Here is a 17,771-nt window from a genome sequence, read left to right as displayed (position 1 = left end):
TTAAAAGTTCAGAGATACTTTTTATTTCATACTCTTTCACTAACACTCTTTGGAGATAAATTATTTCATTTATATGGGCCTTAGTTTTTACAACTATAACAGTTGGAAGCTTGACTAGATGATCTGTATGTAGTTTTCCAATTCTAAAATGTTCCACTAATTTGGATTCCTACAATAATTGCTCTTGCAATACATGCATGCTGCCACCAAGTAGCAGTAGAGACTACTAGTTCCTTTTTTATCCCTAGTGGGGAGTGCATTTTGACATCAGACTTATCCGTCAATAGTACAACCTGTTAGTGTAACTATAAAATAACAGAATAATCTGGTATTCTCTCCTGCAAAGCAGAAGCTTTACATTGTGTCTGTGAGTCGTATCAGAATCACCGGTAGGTTTTGACACACAGAGGAAATCCAGAACCCACTGAATGAGAATCTTCAGAGACAGGACTTGGGCTTCTGGATTCTGGAGCTCCCATCATTTGTATATTTTATTTCATTTTATTTTTTGCCTATGTACAATATTAGTCACATCCTTTGGAATCTTTAAAAGTTTCTTTTTGTTTTAAATTTTAGAATATTCCATAATCTTCACCTACTTTTCATAAGGTGTTATCTGTTATGTTTATTCGATCTTGTGCTTCTCCTGGTTAAGACTTCATTATTTTTTTTTCGGGGCCCTGCCTCATGTCTTGGAGGATCTTATTTCCCTGACCTGGGATTGGACCCCAGGGCCCCAGCAGTGAAAGCGCCAAGTTCTAACCACTGGAAAACCAGGGAATTCCCAAGGCTTCGTTTAAAATGACTTCTTTTCCCACTCTAATTCATTCCTGGGATGAATTTCATGTTTGAACATTAAAGCAACCTGGCATTACCAAAATAAAGCTACTTTGATTCTGATATATGATTGTTTTACATACCATGGGTACAGTTTGTGCTTCTGTTTACACATTTTGCATGCATTTTCAAAAGAGAAACTGGCCTGTGATTCTATTCTTGTAATATTCTTTATAGATTTTGTTTTGTTTTGTTTTTAAGATCCTATACTTTATTTTTTATTTATTTTTTGTGGCTGCATTGGGTCTTCATTGTTGCACGCGAGCTTACTGTAGTTGTGGTGAGCGGGGGGCTATTCTTTGTTGTGGTGAGTAGGCTTCTCCTTGCGGTGGCCTGTCTTGTTGTGGAGCATGGGTTCTAGGCATGCAGGCTTCAGTAGTTGCGGCACACGGGCTCAGCAGTTGTGGCCCGCAGGCTCCAGAGCGCAGGCTCAGCAGTTGTGGCACGTGGGCGTAGCTGCTCCACGGCATGTGGGATCTTCCCCCACAAGGGCTCGAACCCGTGTCCCCTGCATTGGGAGGTGGATTCTTAACCACTGCACCATCAGGGAAGCCCTTCTTTTTACTTTTGATCTGAAGCTTATGTTGGCCTTATAAATACTTTGAGCAATATATAGTTTTCTGTTTCCTGGAAGATTTTTATGTAAGATTACCAATACTTCTTCCCTAAATATTTGGAAGAAGTTACGTGGAAACCCATTTATCCCTGGAAATCATTTTCTGTAAAGGTACTTAACTATACAAACAACTTTTTGGGTAGATACAGGTGTTTTAGATATTTTTTCTTTGTTGGGTTAGTCTTGTTAGGTTGCATTTGTTAAGAATGTGTAATTTGGGATGAATTTTCAAATTTATAACTATAAAATTATCATAATTTTAACAGCTTTATTGGGATGTAATTTACATACCATAATTTCAACTCTTTTATGTATACAATTCAGTGGTTCTTAGTGTAACCACTAAAAGACTTGTGGAACCATCACGACAATCCAATTGTAGATTTTTGTCCCCTCACAAAAAACCCATTACACATTAACAAGGTTTTTTCATTCTCCTCAACCCTCTCAGCCCTAGGCAACCACTAATCGACTTCCTGTCTCTACAGAGTGGCTATTCTGGGCACTTCATATAAATGGCACCATACAATATGTGATCTTTTGTGATTGGCTGCTTTAACTTTACATAATGCTTTCATGGTTCATTCATGTTGTAACATGGATCAATATTTCATTCCTTTTTAGAGCTGAATGCTATTCTATTGTACGGCTATTCCACATTTTGTTTCTTCATTTATCAGATTGACATTTGAATTATTTCCACCTTTTGTTTTTAGAAATATGTTTCCCTGAACATTCACGTACAAGCTTTTGTGCAGACATAAGTTTTCATTTCTCTTAGGTATATGTTTAGTAATGGAACTGCTGGGTCATAGGGTAACTCGATGTTTAACACTTGCAGGAACTCTCAAGCTGTTTTGTAAAATGGCCGCGCCATTTTACATTCCCACCAGCAATGTATGTGGCTTTTAATCTCTTTTCTTACAGCCTAGCATGTCGTCTATGCTGGGAAACGTTTCACATGTAGTTGAGCAGGATGAGCATTTTACTGTTCGGTTGAGTATTCTCTAGACATTTAGTAGGTCTTGTTAATTCACAGTCTTGTCCAAGTCTTCTATATCGTTGTTGATCTTCTGCCTAATTGTTCTATCCATTATTGACCGTGGAGTACTGAAGCCTCTACCTAATATTGTGCAATTATCTATTTCTTCCTTCAATTCTTCATGGGTGTTGGTATTTTCTTCTTCATGTACTTTGGTTTTATCTTATTCAGGGCAAATATGTTAAAAATTTTGGTATCTTCCCTTTTTTATCATAAAATGTCCCTTCTCATATCTAGTAACTCTTTTGTTTGTTTTAAAGTCTATAGTTTCTGGTATTAGTATAGCCACTTCAGCATGCTTATGGTTGCTATTTGCATGCACCTCTTATGTTTCACTGAACTTTGTGAGAAGGCAGGGCCTGGGAGCTGCGGCCTCACACTCGGGCTCCAGAGGAAGATGTGTGTGACACACCTCAAACTGACCCAAAACACGGAGCAAAACCAGCCATCTAGAGGTCTAAAAGAGAGCCACTGCAGCTACTAGCCCATAGGTCCAAGGAAAATAAATTCTTGTTTATGTAACTGAGTTTTGGGGCGATTTCTTCCAAAGCATTATCACAGCAAGAGCTGACTAACACCACATCCTCCAAATCATTGTTATGTAAATGGCTGCCACCAGGCCTACATGTAAGGTAATTGTGTACTCAAAATGTGAGAATTCTTGAACTCTTGGTGCCTCTCCAACACAATGTACATGGCTAAATTTCCGCCAGTAAGTTCACTAATATACCACAAAGATCTCCCTAAACTTTTATTAAATGCAATGCAAAGTTCTTTCTTTTCATTTTCTGCTTTGGCATAGTTAAAATGCTTTTTATCCATGTAAATCGGCTCTTGCTCTTTGGCTTCTGTGGTTAGAGTCTTTTGAACTCTTTGGCTTTTCAGCTCCTAGGCTGTAACGTTTGAATCAGCAAATGCCCCAAGGAGAAAAGCTGCAGCAAATGTCAAGCTTGCGTCTGTGTTTCCCTTCTCTCCACAACTTGGCCCACATGTCTTGGTGTCTCTCCAACATTCAGATGCCAGAGAACACATGTGTTCTTACTTTATCCAGGTTTTCTAAAATTTCTTTAGACTTCACCTGATCTTATGTTATTATTGAACTATCATCTCAATTACCACTCGGAAGAAAATTTACAATTTTGAGAGAAAAGGGAACCCTGGTACACTGTTGGTAGGGATGTAAACTGGTGCAGCCACTGTGGAAAACAGTATGGAGGGTTCTCCAAAACCTAAAAAGAGAACTACTATATGACCTCGCAACTCCACTCTTAGGTATAAATCTGAATAAACCAGAAACACGTGATCTCAATAACATGTACTGGAAAAGATACATGCAACCCAATGTTCGCAGCATCCTTGTGTACAATTACCAAGATATGGAAGCAACCTAAGTGTCATCAAGAGATGAATAGATAAAGAAGATGTGGTACATATAACCAATGGCATACTACTCAGCCTTACAAAAGAACAAAATTTTGCCATTTGGAGCAACATAGATGGCCTTGGAGGGCATTGTGGTAAGTGAAATAAGTCAAACAGAAACAAATACTGTAGGATATCACCTATATATGGAATCTAAAAAATACAACTATCTAGCAAATATAACAAAACAGAAGGAGAGTTACAGATATAGAGAACAAACTAATGGTTGCCAGCGCAGAGGGGGAGGAGGGGGCAATACAGGGGTCGGGAAGTGAGAGATGTAAACTACTAGGTCCACAATAGGCTCAAGGATGTATTGTACAACACAGGGAATATAGGCAATATTTTGTAATAACTGTAAATGTAAAGTAACCTTTAAAAAGTATATAAACATGTTTTTAAAAGAAATCATACTGAAAATTGGAAACAATTTAAATATCCATCAACAGGAAAAAGCACATATGAATTATTGTATTTCCGTACATGGGAATCCTACATAGCGAGGAAAGTACGTGAACCAGACAGATCTTTACGTGTCAGCATGCATGAACCTAGCAAAGATAACACTAAATATAGTAAGAAGACAAAATATAGAATACTATATGCGGTTTATGAATACTTAAAAAGGTAGCATAAATAGAAAGACGTCCATGTCAGTGATGGAGACCAAGTTCAGAAGAGTGGTTACCCAGGGTCAGCTGGGGAGTGGCTGTGTTTGGGAAAGTGGTCACACCAGACTCTTCAACAGGAATGGAAATGTTTCAGTTCACACGCTGGCTGGAAGACAGAGGAGTGTCTGCGATGTTATAATGTGAGCATCTAGGGGATCTGATGCGCGGGAGCTGGTAGAGGGTGGAGGCATCCAGAAGGTGGTGGTAGAAGAGGAACGTTGTACACAGAACGCCTAAGGCCTGACCAGAGGACAACCACTGTTCTAGAAACTGGACACAAATCCAACTTCTACGGCCAGCCCTAAAAGACAAACTGAGGCATATTTAAAATTTTAAGACTTTATGTGAGCAAAATTAGATTCAATTCAGGCACCACCAAAGTGGAAGCGGTGAGGAGCACTCCAGCCACAGGAGCTGCAGAGATGTTTATTTTAAAAGAGCAGAAGCAAAGCAAGGAAATGACGGATTTGCTATAGCTTTAAAGCCTAGTTGGTGGTTTGTGACTGGCTGTCCTCAGCGGTGTCCGTCACCCTGAGCCGTTGACGGGCTTAGATTTTCCTTGCTTTACATAGGCGGCCGCATCACTAGAGCCACCACAGTCTAACGGCCCCCTGCAGGGTTAATTTACTAACACCAATTGTCTGAGTCATTCCTCTTACTCAGTCACTTCACTTCCTACGCCTCAGTTTCTCTTCTGTAAAGTGGACATTCAGTAGTAAATTCTCTGTGGAGGTGTCAGTGCAAAACAAAGTGATTATTAGTAACCATGATCATGTCCTGAATACACTGAACACGTCCCTGTTTGCCAACCACCGTGTCAAGTCAGCAGAGACAACAGAAATTAAGAGCTCTCCGCAAAAATTCACACACCCGTGCACCAGGTAACGGACCACAGGTAGACGTTCACTCAGCCTTTCATGTGTCCCTCACGGAGTGCACGCTCTCTCCTAGGCGGGGTGATCACAGACACTTAGCGGCAGTTTAATGACTTTTTAAATGCGTTGATACAACCATGTCTCACTTTTGTTTGGATCAGTCAGCAAACACTTTTTGTAAACCCCATACTCTCCACACCTCCTACCTTTCGCGCCACCCTAGTCTCGAATCTCCTGCCCCTGCTCCTCAGGCTGGGTCCCCATGGGAGGCGGGGCTGCGTGCTGACACACTGAGGAGCGGGCGGAGGTCTTCGATCCCCGCCCACACAGCGCTGCCCACAGGTTTGAACCGCAGCGCGGAGAGCGAAGAGGTCTGAGCCAACATGAGCACGGCATCGAGGGGCCTGCCTAGCTGGGGCCAGTGGCCCTGTGTCTTCTGCCTGCAATGCGGGTCCTGCGCATGCTGCACCTGAGGGGCCGTGAGGCGAGCAGGGGCCACCAGGCAGGTGTGGACATCGTGTCCGCAGCCAGGGTCCCCGAGGCCATGCTGCGGCAATGATCACTTGCTGAATCTGAGCCGCGACAGTGCGGGGATATGTAAGGGAAGTGCTGGAGAAAAACAGCAAGCAGCGAAGGGAGATGGAGATGGTTAGATGCTAGGAGGAGGCTGCTAGCTGAAACTAAGTGATCCCTGAGGACTTTCTGGGGAAGATAAAATTTAAGAGGGAGCAAGGAGCATATCTGGGAAGTGAATAGTACAGGTAGAGGGAACAGTCCGATGGAAAGTCAATGAGGCTAGAGTAGGCTGGAGTACCCAAGGAGCAGAAAGGATGGCAGTGTGTGGAAAACAGAGCAAGCAAAGTGGAGAGGAGAAGGAAACAGTCAGACACGAAACAGAGGTCCACATTTCTAGGGCTCTGGAGGCACTTTGAGGACTTTGATTCTTCTGTGAAGAAGCCATTGAAGAGATTTCAGTGACATGATCTGACTTATGTTTTAACAGGATCTCTCTGGATGCCATGTTGATTAGAGAGTGTAGGAGAGTAAGGACAAGCCCCAGAAGACCAAGAGTTGATTCAAAGACGTGATTACTCAAACATGGTCCCCCTCCTCAGTGAGGACGCAGAGCAGGAATCGGCAAATCATGGCCACAAATCAAATCAGGCTCTTAGCCTGGATCTGTGGGACTGTGAGCTAATAATGGTTCTCACGTTTAGAAAGCTTGTTGAAGAAGAAAGAGGAGAAGCTACAGAAGCTGTATATGGCCCACAAAGCCTAAGATATTTAAAATCCAGAAAATGCTTTCCAACACCTGATGTAAAGCATGTGGCTCGTAGGAGGTGCTCAACAAAATTTGGAAGAGGAATACAAGTGTCAATTAGTTCCTGAAAACACTGTAAAGTGATAGGTGTCAAGAAACATTTATCCCTTCACCCTTAACCTTCACAAATGATGCCATTTCCATCGAGCTATTGAAAAATATATTCTGGCTTTCAAAACAATAAACCAGGGGCCATTTTATCACATAAGTAAGGTCATAAGCAACTGTCGAGTAAAGTTGAAATAGCAACAAATCAAATAAAAACAAAAAACCTTTTTATAGACTTTTAAGCCTTACAAAGCATTTTCATGTTCATTCTCTAATTTAATCCTCAAATCTACTCCATGAGGTAGTTATTATTTTCCCTTTAGAAATGACCACATATTCCAATCCTCAGTGATTGCCCACGAAAAGCTGAAATCTTGAGTGTCACATCTATTAATGCCAAGGTTGGGTTTTTTTCCCATGGGAACATTGGATGCTAAAATCCACAGGGATTTTCAGCTCAAGATGGCAGACAAGGAAACATATTCACTTTCTGTTCCTCCTGAAACCATATTTAAACAATACTGTAGAAATACCAAACTTAATCAACCAATCAAAGCCAAGACATTTTGGAAGTCATCCACCACAGAAAGATTTCAACACATTTCGAGAAGGCAAACAATGAAATGGAGGAGCCATGAATAAAATAATGAAGAAAAGACTAACCCTAAGTAAGGTCTGCACAAAGCCAGTCAGCTTTGGCTGAGCTCTGGTTGTAGTAAAGGGCAGAGGAAAGAAGAGGGGCTGAAAACAAGGAGACAAAAGTTATTTTAGGAAAAAAAGATCATTTAATGAGCTCCAGGGAACACTCAGCCTGCTGCCATACTAACTCATGAATTACAATGGATTGTTGGTAAGCAAGATGAGAAAACAGGGAAGAAACCAAACAAACAAAAATCAAGACATTGTTTCTTACTGAACTCTCCTCAAATGAGATCGAGGAATTAGGGTTCAATGCCACAGCTGTAAATCATTTCTGCTCTTGGAGAGGTTAGAAAGGGCTTATAATATTTACCCTTTTCTTTCAGACATAATTTAGGTGTGAGCAAAAGCTTTTTGTGTCCTCCAACCCCAAAGTTTATTGGGGATGGAAGTCCAAATTTGCTGTGACATACCATAAAAAGAATCTCACGAGCAGAGGGTCCAACTAATTCTGGAATATATGAATTATGCCCAGTGTTATTTTCCATACACTTTGAACAAAACTATAGAAATACATTTTGACTGATCTATACGATTCTGGGTTCTGAAACTTCTACATGTCACCTGTGTGATACATAACACACAATGTCAGCCCCAGGAGAGAGAAAACACTCCAATGAAGCAAGCCAAAGACACAAGTTTTAAACAAGGTCAAGTGATGTGTAGACCATCAGCTTCCAGCTCCTGAATAACAACACATGTTTCCCTCGTCCTAGACACCCAAGAGTACGTCTCCTCTCTTGGGCATAAGAATCTCTCGAGTTACATATGTGTAATAAAGAGTGGACCCAGCTGGCCTACTCACAATGACCAAATTGTGTTGATCGTACTTTAAACCAATACATCGCTCCACGCTGAAGTTGCAATAAAGGATATATTGGCTTTCTAGACATGAATGAGACGCCTTGCTGGATATACTCCAGGAAGGCCAGAGAAACTGGCTTCTAATCCATACGGAACAATTCACTGGTGAATTTCTTTCAGGATAGCCCATGATTTATCTAGACTACAATCTTTACATATCTGGATCCTTCAAACTAGACAAAGGGAAAATCCGGCCTTCAAGCCTCAGTTAGACATGTGGAATGGCAGCACCAATGGTAGCACCAGCTGACAACTGGTGGTCCCTGACCTGTATCTTCTGAGATTAGAACACAGTGCGGTGGATGACCAATTCATGTGTTGAACAGAAGAAGACCTCCCACAGGGCAGTGTAGCTGTTCGTTACAGGTATGGCACTTAGGGCTAAGTACCATAAGGACTACAAGAAAAAATGAAAAACAAGGAACACATGAAGCATATATGGTAAGGGGGCACCACAGTCCAGAACACGAGCTCTGCAATCACACAGGCTTGCTTCGAATCCCGGCTAAGCCACTACCATCTGTATACCCTGAAGAACAGTGCAAGGTTTAAATGTTGTCTGACCAAATTTCAAAAAAGAAGTGAAGAAAGAACCTACCTGCCAGGAAGGGACATCGTGGGGTGCAGCATGCAGTCGGATCAGGGCTCTGCATCTCCTGCTCAGAAACCTTCGCCACCTGGCTCACGGTGATGCTGGCAGCTGAGCAGCCCTGGAGAAGGCGATCCTGTCTCCAGGCCTCGCAGAGAAGCTGGGGAGGTCCCCGGAGGAGGTGGCCCACACCCTGGCAAGCTCTGGGTGCCTCCTGCCCTCAGCTCTGAGCAGCCTCTGGCCTCTGGGCCCCGTAGTGGGGAAGGGCTGGCCGATACATACGCGCAGCTGAGGGGCCTGCAGAGCCGGTGCCCAGGCAGGGTGAGCTCTGAAGGAGAAGGCTTCCACAGTCCCCAACAGTCTCTGCGTGGTGGCCCATCCCGTGCCAAACACCTGCCACCCACAGCGAGAAGACCCAGCCACTAGAAAGTCCAGAAGGGGCCCCGCCTTTTGCCTTTGGGCTGGGGTTTCTCCACCAGCTGGGCTCGCATGTGCCCCCTGACTCACCCCCTGCCCCGCCCGCCCTTTCTCTGTGACACGTACAATGGACATGTCACAGAGGCAGGCGGAGCCGTCAGATATAAAAGGAGTGAGAAGCTCTCCCACTGTCACTCTCTGCTCTCAGATCAGGCACGCAGCAGCTCTGATATGGAACCCATGGACACCACACCTCCTTCCCACGCCATCATCTACCATTCTGCTCCTGTTTTCCCCAGCACCCCATTTACGCCTTTGCCGGGCATCGGTGCTTCAGCAGGCAGCACGTCTGACCCCGAACCTATGGACACCACGCCTCCTTCCCATGCCGTCATCTTCCGTTCTGCTCCTGTTTTCTCCAGCACCCCATTTACGGCTTTGGCGGGCATCGGTGCTTCAGCAGGCAGCACCTCAGACCCCGAACCTATGGACACCACACCTCCTTCCCACGCCGTCATCTTCCATTCTGCTCCTGCTTTCTCCAGCACCCATTCACGGCTTTAGCGGTCACAGCGTTGACGGGCATCGGTGCTTCGGCAGGCAGCACGTCTCACACCAAAGCTACGGACACCTCACCTCCTTTACAGGCTGACAAGACCCAACAGATAGACCAACACTTCAAAGTTATGACAGAAAGTTGAGTAAGGTATACATTTGCAATTTCATTTATTATTATTAAAAAGCACAACTGTAGTGCTTAGACTATAACAAGCACTATTCTAAGTTCTTACCAAATATTAACCCACATATTCCTCATAATGGCAACCCTATAGGCAGGTAATGTTCTTTTTTTTGTGTGGTACGCAGGCCTCTCACTGTCGTGGCCTCTCCCGCTACCGATCACAGGCTCTGGACGTGCGGGCTCAGCGGCCATGGCTCACGGGCCCAACCGCTCCACGGCATGTGGGATCCTCCCGGACCGGGGCATGAACCCGTGCCCCCTGCATCAGCAGGCGGACTCCCAACCACTGCACCACTATGGAAGCCCGGCAGGTAATATTCGTAATATTCACTTTTGGGGGGAAACTGAGGCCCAGAGACGTTGAATAACTTGCCTAATGCCACACAGTAAGTAGGTGGCAAAAACCCAGGAGTAAAACCAGACTGTCTAGACTTTCATCCCTTTGCTGTGTCACCTTATTATAAGTTGTGGTTAGGGAAGGGACTAAATTGGCAAGACTCTGAACTCAAAGGAGAAGGGAGAAATGAGACAATGAGTGATCCTAGAAACTAGAGAAGATTTAGGATCAGAAATTTCTGATGATGAGACCCAGAAGATCAAGAACTTGGTTGGAATACTAACTTGGGGTAGTATCTGAATCCATTGAGAAATGGTTTTGTTTTGTGTAAAATTTAGAAAGGCCAGTTGGATGAAGATTAATGAAGAAAAAAGAAGGAAGGAAAAGGAAAAGGTGCCTTAAGTGAGACATAACCACTTCACTCTAAGTACTAGGGGTGTGGTCCTGTGGGAGAGGATGGAGCTCTCTCTACCAGGTTTGTCACCAGGATGAACAAGGAGAAACATGGCAAGCATTGTACTCGTTTTGATGATCCCTCAAAACCACGGCTTCAGTTTCCAAGAATGACCTACGGTAGCATAACTACTGTGTGTCAGACATGCCACTAAGTGTGTTTCCAGTCACACATTTTAATTGGAGAAAAGGATCAATAGTCTATCTACCTCAGATCACACAGAGGGTGGGGGAGCCCGTTTTTAAACCATCTGCCTCCAATTCCAGGTGCCAGGAGCCAGACTCAGCCTACAGGTCTCTTCTGCTCACCTGGAAGTGAAACCATGTGTCATGATTAGTGAAATCCTGTCTTCAATCATCAAGGTACCTTGAACACTTGCACGTCCTCCAAGTAGCATGTAGCATAAGCAAAAAGATGTTTGCCCTGGTATTGTCCAGGAACTTGGAATCAGCTGTGCCTAGGTAGGCGGAGCTGGTTTAGAGTGGAGAGGACCACCGATCTTCCACCTGGGAAAGTGCCTTTTGGCCTTCTGCCATCAGAGGGCCAAACACTCCAGCCTGAGAATGTGCTGAGCCCTGTAGCCTATTACACCAGCTCAGAACAACGAGGAGCACATCTTTGTCCAATCACCTTGCCTCAAGCTCCCCATGACCCATACTGCCCTGCTTCTTTATTCTTTATCCCACAGATACCCCAAGCCCCTTGCTTTCGGGAAGGAGGATTGGAGACCTATTTTCACGTCACTTCCTCGCATGGCTGCCCTGTGAATAAACCTCCTCTTTGCTGCAAACCTCAGCATCTCAGTGTTTTGGCTTGCTGCGCCTCAGACACAATGGTTGGGAGCAGTGGTAAAGGTCCCTTGCCTGTAAGGGAAGCTGGTAGGGCCTAGTAGTCACTTTGTGGATGTTTTCTCCTCCCGGGGGGCAGACGTCCTGCTCTTCCGGAAAGGGAGAAATGCAGGAGCTGGACCCTTGCCCTCAGCATCACCGTCACCTAGGAGCTTCTTAGCAGGACAGAATCCAGGCCCCACCCAGAACTACTGAATACCAGCCAGCATTTAACAAGATCCCCAAGGGAGGCACACCCATGTGAAATTTGGAGAGGCACCAAGCTGTCATCCTCTTTGCCGTAGCTAATGAAAACCAAGCAAAGATTCATCCCAAGCCTACTCTGCCTCAGTCAATTGGATATCATATGAGCTCATTTAATCCTCCCCAGAACCTGCAAATGAGACTGCACATGCCACGGAGCAACTAAGACCGTGTGCCACAACTACCAAGCCTGCGCTCTAGAGCCCGTGATCCAAAACTACTGAAGCCCACACACCTACACTCCATGCTCAGCAACAACGAGAAGCCACCCCAATGAGAAGCCTGCGCACTGCAACAAAGAGTAGCCCCCGCTCACTGCAACTAGAGAAAGCCCGCACACAGCAATGAAGAGCCTATGCAGCCAAAAATAAATAAATAAATAAACCTGTTACAAAATAAACCGTGTTTTAGTAACTTACTAAAAGGCACACAATCAGTCAATCTGAGCAAGAATTCAATCCCAAATCTGTCACACTGAAGTTTAAGCTAGTACTTGAGATTAATAAAAACAGCACTAAATTAAAAGTTCAGAGATATTTTTTATTTCATACTCTTTCACTAACACTCTTTGGAGATAAATCATTTCATTTATATGGGCCTTAGTTTTTACAACTATAACAGTTGGAAGCTTGACTAGATGATCTGTATGTAGTTTTCCAATTCTAAAATGTTCCACTAATTTGGATTCCTACAATAATTGCTCTTGCAATACATGCATGCTGCCACCAAGTAGCAGTAGAGACTACTAGTTCCTTTTTTATCCCTGTGGGGAGTGCATTTTGACATCAGACTTATCCGTCAATAGTACAACCTGTTAGTATAACTATAAAATAACAGAATAATCTGGTATTCTCTCCTGCAAAGCAGAAGCTTTACATTGTGTCTGTGAGTCGTATCAGAATCACCTGTAGATTTTGACACACAGAGGAATTCCAGAACCCACTGAATGAGAATCTTCAGAGACAGGACTTGGGCTTCTGGATTCTGGGGCTCCCATCATTTGTATATTTTATTTCATTTTATTTTTTGCCTATGTACAATATTGGTCACATCCTTTTGAATCTTTAAAAGTTTCTTTTTGTTTTAAATTTTAGAATATTCCATAATCTTCACCTACTTTTCATAAGGTGTTATCTGTTATGTTTATTCGATCTTGTGCTTCTCCTGGTTAAGACTTCATTATTTTTTTTTTCGGGGCCCTGCCTCATGTCTTGGAGGATCTTATTTCCCTGACCTGGGATTGGACCCCAGGGCCCCAGCAGTGAAAGCGCCAAGTTCTAACCACTGGAAAACCAGGGAATTCCCAAGGCTTCGTTTAAAATGACTTCTTTTCCCACTCTAATTCATTCCTGGGATGGATTTCATGTTTGAACATTAAAGCAACCTGGCATTACCAAAATAAAGCTACTTTGATTCTGATATATGATTGTTTTACATACCATGGGTACAGTTTGTGCTTCTGTTTACACATTTTGCATGCATTTTCAAAAGAGAAACTGGCCTGTGATTCTATTCTTGTAATATTCTTTATAGATTTTGTTTTGTTTTTAAGATTCTATCTTTTTTATTTATTTATTTGTGGCTGCATTGGGTCTTCATTGTTGCACGCGAGCTTTCTGTAGTTGTGGTGAGCGGGGGGCTATTCTTTGTTGTGGTGAGTAGGCTTCTCCTTGCGGTGGCCTGTCTTGTTGTGGAGCACGGGTTCTAGGCATGCAGGCTTCAGTAGTTGCGGCACACGGGCTCAGCAGCTGTGGCTCACAGGCTCCAGAGCGCAGGCTCAGCAGTTGTGGCACGTGGGCGTAGCTGCTCCACGGCATGTGGGATCTTCCCCCACAAGGGCTCGAACCCGTGTCCCCTGCATTGGGAGGTGGATTCTTAACCACTGCACCATCAGGGAAGCCCTTCTTTTTACTTTTGATCTGAAGCTTATGTTGGCCTTATAAATACTTTGAGCAATATATAGTTTTCTGTTTCCTGGAAGATTTTTATGTAAGATTACCAATACTTCTTCCCTAAATATTTGGAAGAAGTTACGTGGAAACCCATTTATCCCTGGAAATCATTTTCTGTAAAGGTACTTAACTATACAAACAACTTTTTGGGTAGATACAGGTGTTTTAGATATTTTTTCTTTGTTGGGTTAGTCTTGTTAGGTTGCATTTGTTAAGAATGTGTAATTTGGGATGAATTTTCAAATTTATAACTATAAAATTATCATAATTTTAACAGCTTTATTGGGATGTAATTTACATACCATAATTTCAACTCTTTTATGTATACAATTCAGTGGTTCTTAGTGTAACCACTAAAAGACTTGTGGAACCATCACGACAATCCAATTGTAGATTTTTGTCCCCTCACAAAAAAACCCATTACACATTAACAAGGTTTTTTCATTCTCCTCAACCCTCTCAGCCCTAGGCAACCACTAATCGACTTCCTGTCTCTACAGAGTGGCTATTCTGGGCACTTCATATAAATGGCACCATACAATATGTGATCTTTTGTGATTGGCTGCTTTAACTTTACATAATGCTTTCATGGTTCATTCATGTTGTAACATGGATCAATATTTCATTCCTTTTTAGAGCTGAATGCTATTCTATTGTACGGCTATTCCACATTTTGTTTCTTCATTTATCAGATTGACATTTGAATTATTTCCACCTTTTGTTTTTAGAAATATGTTTCCCTGAACATTCACGTACAAGCTTTTGTGCAGACATAAGTTTTCATTTCTCTTAGGTATATGTTTAGTAATGGAACTGCTGGGTCATAGGGTAACTCGATGTTTAACACTTGCAGGAACTCTCAAGCTGTTTTGTAAAATGGCCGCGCCATTTTACATTCCCACCAGCAATGTATGTGGCTTTTAATCTCTTTTCTTACAGCCTAGCATGTCGTCTATGCTGGGAAACGTTTCACATGTAGTTGAGCAGGATGAGCATTTTACTGTTCGGTTGAGTATTCTCTAGACATTTAGTAGGTCTTGTTAATTCACAGTCTTGTCCAAGTCTTCTATATCGTTGTTGATCTTCTGCCTAATTGTTCTATCCATTATTGACCGTGGAGTACTGAAGCCTCTACCTAATATTGTGCAATTATCTATTTCTTCCTTCAATTCTTCATGGGTGTTGGTATTTTCTTCTTCATGTACTTTGGTTTTATCTTATTCAGGGCAAATATGTTAAAAATTTTGGTATCTTCCCTTTTTTATCATAAAATGTCCCTTTTCATATCTAGTAACTCTTTTGTTTGTTTTAAAGTCTATATTTTCTGGTATTAGTATAGCCACTTCAGCATGCTTATGGTTGCTATTTGCATGCACCTCTTATGTTTCACTGAACTTTGTGAGAAGGCAGGGCCTGGGAGCTGCGGCCTCACACTCGGGCTCCAGAGGAAGATGTGTGTGACACACCTCAAACTGACCCAAAACACGGAGCAAAACCAGCCATCTAGAGGTCTAAAAGAGAGCCACTGCAGCTACTAGCCCATAGGTCCAAGGAAAATAAATTCTTGTTTATGTAACTGAGTTTGGGGGCGATTTCTTCCAAAGCATTATCACAGCAAGAGCTGACTAACACCACATCCTCCAAATCATTGTTATGTAAATGGCTGCCACCAGGCCTACATGTAAGGTAATTGTGTACTCAAAATGTGAGAATTCTTGAACTCTTGGTGCCTCTCCAACACAATGTACATGGCTAAATTTCCGCCAGTAAGTTCACTAATATACCACAAAGATCTCCCTAAACTTTTATTAAATGCAATGCAAAGTTCTTTCTTTTCATTTTCTGCTTTGGCATAGTTAAAATGCTTTTTATCCATGTAAATCGGCTCTTGCTCTTTGGCTTCTGTGGTTAGAGTCTTTTGAACTCTTTGGCTTTTCAGCTCCTAGGCTGTAACGTTTGAATCAGCAAATGCCCCAAGGAGAAAAGCTGCAGCAAATGTCAAGCTTGCGTCTGTGTTTCCCTTCTCTCCACAACTTGGCCCACATGTCTTGGTGTCTCTCCAACATTCAGATGCCAGAGAACACATGTGTTCTTACTTTATCCAGGTTTTCTAAAATTTCTTTAGACTTCACCTGATCTTATGTTATTATTGAACTATCATCTCAATTACCACTCGGAAGAAAATTTACAATTTTGAGAGAAAAGGGAACCCTGGTACACTGTTGGTAGGGATGTAAACTGGTGCAGCCACTGTGGAAAACAGTATGGAGGGTTCTCCAAAACCTAAAAAGAGAACTACTATATGACCTCGCAACTCCACTCTTAGGTATAAATCTGAATAAACCAGAAACACGTGATCTCAATAACATGTACTGGAAAAGATACATGCAACCCAATGTTCGCAGCATCCTTGTGTACAATTACCAAGATATGGAAGCAACCTAAGTGTCATCAAGAGATGAATAGATAAAGAAGATGTGGTACATATAACCAATGGCATACTACTCAGCCTTACAAAAGAACAAAATTTTGCCATTTGGAGCAACATAGATGGCCTTGGAGGGCATTGTGGTAAGTGAAATAAGTCAAACAGAAACAAATACTGTAGGATATCACCTATATATGGAATCTAAAAAATACAACTATCTAGCAAATATAACAAAACAGAAGGAGAGTTACAGATATAGAGAACAAACTAATGGTTGCCAGCGCAGAGGGGGAGGAGGGGGCAATACAGGGGTCGGGAAGTGAGAGATGTAAACTACTAGGTCCACAATAGGCTCAAGGATGTATTGTACAACACAGGGAATATAGGCAATATTTTGTAATAACTGTAAATGTAAAGTAACCTTTAAAAAGTATATAAACATGTTTTTAAAAGAAATCATACTGAAAATTGGAAACAATTTAAATATCCATCAACAGGAAAAAGCACATATGAATTATTGTATTTCCGTACATGGGAATCCTACATAGCGAGGAAAGTACGTGAACCAGACAGATCTTTACGTGTCAGCATGCATGAACCTAGCAAAGATAACACTAAATATAGTAAGAAGACAAAATATAGAATACTATATGCGGTTTATGAATACTTAAAAAGGTAGCATAAATAGAAAGACGTCCATGTCAGTGATGGAGACCAAGTTCAGAAGAGTGGTTACCCAGGGTCAGCTGGGGAGTGGCTGTGTTTGGGAAAGTGGTCACACCAGACTCTTCAACAGGAATGGAAATGTTTCAGTTCACACGCTGGCTGGAAGACAGAGGAGTGTCTGCGATGTTATAATGTGAGCATCTAGGGGATCTGATGCGCGGGAGCTGGTAGAGGGTGGAGGCATCCAGAAGGTGGTGGTAGAAGAGGAACGTTGTACACAGAACGCCTAAGGCCTGACCAGAGGACAACCACTGTTCTAGAAACTGGACACAAATCCAACTTCTACGGCCAGCCCTAAAAGACAAACTGAGGCATATTTAAAATTTTAAGACTTTATGTGAGCAAAATTAGATTCAATTCAGGCACCACCAAAGTGGAAGCGGTGAGGAGCACTCCAGCCACAGGAGCTGCAGAGATGTTTATTTTAAAAGAGCAGAAGCAAAGCAAGGAAATGACTGATTTGCTATAGCTTTAAAGCCTAGTTGGTGGTTTGTGACTGGCTGTCCTCAGCGGTGTCCGTCACCCTGAGCCGTTGACGGGCTTAGATTTTCCTTGCTTTACATAGGCGGCCGCATCACTAGAGCCACCACAGTCTAACGGCCCCCTGCAGGGTTAATTTACTAACACCAATTGTCTGAGT

This window comes from Mesoplodon mirus (genome assembly GCF_964341445.2).
Source record: "Mesoplodon mirus genome assembly, contig: HAP1_SCAFFOLD_460, whole genome shotgun sequence".
Classification (NCBI taxonomy): domain Eukaryota; kingdom Metazoa; phylum Chordata; class Mammalia; order Artiodactyla; family Ziphiidae; genus Mesoplodon; species Mesoplodon mirus.
This window is presented reverse-complemented; position numbering follows the sequence as displayed.